Source organism: Myotis nattereri (genome assembly GCF_964212035.1).
Source record: "Myotis nattereri genome assembly, chromosome: 1".
Lineage (NCBI taxonomy): Eukaryota > Metazoa > Chordata > Mammalia > Chiroptera > Vespertilionidae > Myotis > Myotis nattereri.
The window spans coordinates 110,107,119-110,111,086 of NC_138075.1; the positions used below are offsets into that span (position 1 = coordinate 110,107,119).

The following is a 3,968-nucleotide window of genomic DNA, read 5'->3' on the forward strand; positions in this document are numbered from 1 at the left end:
CATTTTTACTCCTCTTCCATGCTTTGTGTTATTGATGTCATGTTTTAGATCTCTTTGTGTTGTATATCACCTAACTATTTACTGTAGTTTGAGTTTGATACATTTTTATTTTTACCTTTAACTATCTGATTCACTGTATTTATTAAATATTTGGCTTTAACAGTGAGATTTTTTTCCTTTCTCATATTTTTTTATTTCTTGTTATGGCCTTTCCTTTTTTGCTTAAAAAAGACCTTTTAATATTTCTTTTTTTTTAAAGGGGAGAATGATGATTTTTATTTTTATTTTTAAAAATATATTTTATTGATTTTTTACAGAGAGGAAGGGAGAGGGATAGAGAGTTAGAAATATCAATGAGAGAGAAACATCAATCAGCTGCCTCCTGCACACCTCCTACTGGGGATTTGCCTGCAACCAAGGTACATGCCCTTTACTGGAATCGAACCTGGGACCCTTGACCAGTTAGGGCTAATATTTCTTGTAAACCTGGTTTAATAGTGATGAATTTGTTTAGTTTTTGCTTCTCTGGGAAACTCTTTACTGCTCCTTCAATCCTGAATAATGAACTTGCCGGCTAAATTATTCTGGGTTGTAAGTTTCTTTCTTTCAGCACTTTAAAGAAGGCCTGCCACTCCCTCTGGCCTGTGAAGTTGCTGCTGAGAAACCAGCTGATGGCCTTATGGGGTTTCCTTTATATGTAACTCCTGTTTTCCTCTTTCTTCCTCCCATTGTCTCTTTATCTTTAACTTTTGCCATTTTAATTACAATGTATCTTGGTATGGGTCTCTTTGAGTTCATCTTTTCTTGGATGGGCGGGGAGTATTCAAAATGAGGCCTTTAATTTTTGAATTGTCACCAAAGGCTACTTGGGATTTCAGGCACATGGTTAAGTGTCAGAGGAAAAGTGGTCGCAGGAGACAGGAGAAGGGCTGCATGCAGTGCTGACCATTTCCTTAAGGGAAGGAGAATCAGCCACAGAAGAGAACACTGTTGGTTTTGCTGTGCTGAGTAAAGAAAAGGAAGGGGAGGTCAGCATAGAACCTGGGGTGATTCTTGCACATAGAAGCATCCTGATGGTGGCGGTGATGGCTACAGCCTCTGTGCCTTCCTCACTGACCTCCACAAAGGACTTGTGCATGACCGTGGACAGAAACAGTTATCTCATGGATAACATTTTGGAAAAGTATGCCCTGTCCCACTCAAAGGCATTGACCATGCCCAGAGAGTAAAGGACATCCTCCATGCTGTTATTCTCCTCCAGTTTAAATCTAGAGAGGGCGAAAGCAGGGCCGGGGTGGCAAAGCCTGGCCATGCTGAAGGGGCGGGTGGCAGAGGTGCTGGCGTGGTAGCAGAGGCCTCGCATCCCAGCAGAGGTGGAGGAACATCCTGCTCAGGTGATGAGGAGCCTCTGAGTACCCAGCAAGGAAGGCCGCCCCTGGACGCCTTCATTGTTTGACCACAAGGGCCCATTCTCACCCAGACTTGCAAATTCGAGGATACCTCTCTCTGGAAGGTCAGAAAAGGGGATTGTAGTGCAGGGAATTCTCAGAAGGAAGGAGCCACAAACCTGGAACTGGAGGAGCTTGCTTCCTGGGAACGTGCCTATCTGTTGTGTAGGAGGCAGAATGTCACACTGACTCTTCAAGGGGAGCCTGCAGGGGAAGGAGACCAACATGCAGTATCTCACCCTCTACTACAAGGTACATCGTGCAGTCCTTTCTTTATAAATGAAAAGTAGAAGACCATTCTACAAGAGAAGGATTCCAGGGGCTTAAAAATGCAAAGATTGATATTAAAAAATCATGTGGAGGAACTCAAGGAATGTTTAGAAGACCAAAAGTCCCCAGTGACAAGCACAAAAAGCAATTATTTTTGAACTTTGTTTTTCTTCTCAGTGCTGTTTGCATTGATTTCCCACATGTAGTCCTTTTGCTCAGGAAGTCTTGTCTGTCACAGAGGTTGGAAAATAAACTACCCCAAACGTCATGGAAATGTTGAAAGAAGGCTTGAGTTTCTCATGTTTGAATTTTCTCTTGTTTGACTGGAAGGGGTTTTTGTATAACTAAAACCTCAGTGCATAAGGGAGACTTAGAAGGAACACATAATTTTGCGGGCGGTCATGAAAAAAGATGCACTTGGGGTTAAGTGGTCATTCTCTGGATTTGACTCCAGACGTGGTAAAGAAGCCTTTGGGGAGTCAGTCACCAGATTCATCAACGACTTCCTGTAGTGTCTTAGCTCTCATGTCACAGTGAAGCATTAAAAAAGCCTACACTTTTTGTTGATAGAGAGCCAGTTGAAATATTGTTGATAGAGTTTTAGTTTTAGGAAAAAATGGTTTGATTATTAGCTTTATTACTATTAAGTATATGAACTTGGGCAAATCACTTAGCCTCTGAGTCTAGCTTTCTCACAAAATGAGGATATTAAGCTCACCGATTTCTGAGTTTCTAGCTAGTTCTAGAGTTCTATATTTCTACATAGATGAATTATATGCTGTTGCTGGGAGTATGACTAACATCTTTGAAGCTACTAATTTTATGTCATGCTATAAAGTCCAAAATTGTTGTTTTCAGAATATATTATTTGACCTACAGTATGTCCAAATCAATTTAACAAAACCATCTTATAACAGAAAAAATAAATCTAGGGAGGAACACTTCCACCTCTTCTTCATCCATCATATCTGGCCTCGTCCATAATACGAATTTCTCCTGAATAAGTTATTTTCCACCATTTCCAAATTGACATTTTCATCAGGAAGCATGATGAACATCTTCAGCTCTTTGCCAACATAAGGCAGCACCAGAATTTTGGTGAATATTTCTCCTGTGTAGGTCATATTAAAGGTAGTCATTTGCACAGGTTTCTCCTCATTCTTGCTGACTTTAAGTGGTCTTTCCTTGGTCTGCTGTTTGTTAAACGGATTATTCCTTAGGAGAATATGGAATTCATGAGAACTAGACAAGTAACTTGACTAACTCAATTTGGAGACAGCAACTCTAATTTTACTTTCTGTCTTGTTAGCCATCTAGGTGTTTATGTGTTTTCTAGCCTCCTTTGTAGCTTTGAAGAAGTTGATCTCTTCCATCTCTGCTTCATAGAGTTTGAGGCAGGAAGATGAGTTGAATCATAAGATTTTTTTCTCCAAAGAGCCTGTTGTCAGTTCTAAGTAAGTACTACATGCCAGTCCTGTTGACTTCAACGAGGAGTGATTGGACATATTCACTTCTACCATTACTTTTACTTAAAGAAAGTGCCTGGACCATCTGGGCTGTGGTGTTTCCCTTTGCCCCCATGAAGAACATGGCCAAGGCAGAGGAGATTCTCATGGGTGAGAAAACACGTTTTTTGAGTGATCTTCAGAAGGCTTTTCAAAAGGTATAAGGCAAAAGTACCATTTGCTTCCGACATAGTATTCATGATGGTGAGTCCCAGATGTCAGTAATGCAGCCAGAGTGAGCGGAGCAGGTTCTGAGTTCATCTTGTTGGAAACTTTCTGTTTTTCTGGACTTGGGTATCTGTTTCCTTTCCCAGGTCAGGAAAGTTTTCAGCCATGATTTTTTAAAATAAAGTTTCTGTTCCTTTCTCCCTTTCTTCTCCTGTTGGAAATCCCTATAATGTGAATGTTTGAGTGCTTGATGTTGTCCCAGAGGTTCCTTAAACTATCCTCATTTTTTTTAATGTGCCTCAGGCATGAAACAACTCTGGCCACCAAGACAGGCATCAAGCTAGGATGAACTAAGGCCTGCATGTCTGCTCTGCCCCTGATTGATATAAGAGCAACACCACCAATCAGGTGTCTCCTTGCCCATTGCCAGGGGTTATCCTCATTTTTAAAAATTCATTTTTCTTTTTGCTGCTCTGATTGGTTGATTGCCTTTAGTCTGCTTTCCAGGTCACTGATCCGTTCTTCTGTATTAGCTAATCTGCTATTGATTCCTTCTAATGTATTTTTTATTTCAGTT

General features: G+C 40.7%; 1 pseudogene across 1 annotated transcript; it reads right to left on the reverse strand.

The window, feature by feature from the left end:
• Window positions 1–968: 968 nt before the first annotated feature.
• On the reverse strand, window positions 969–3,423 carry LOC308532975 (serpin B6-like; annotated as a pseudogene). Its single transcript has 2 exons — window positions 2,647–3,423; window positions 969–1,268 (listed from the first exon to the last, which is right to left on the reverse strand). The product of its transcript is annotated as a serpin B6-like (transcript).
• Window positions 3,424–3,968: the final 545 nt, after the last annotated feature.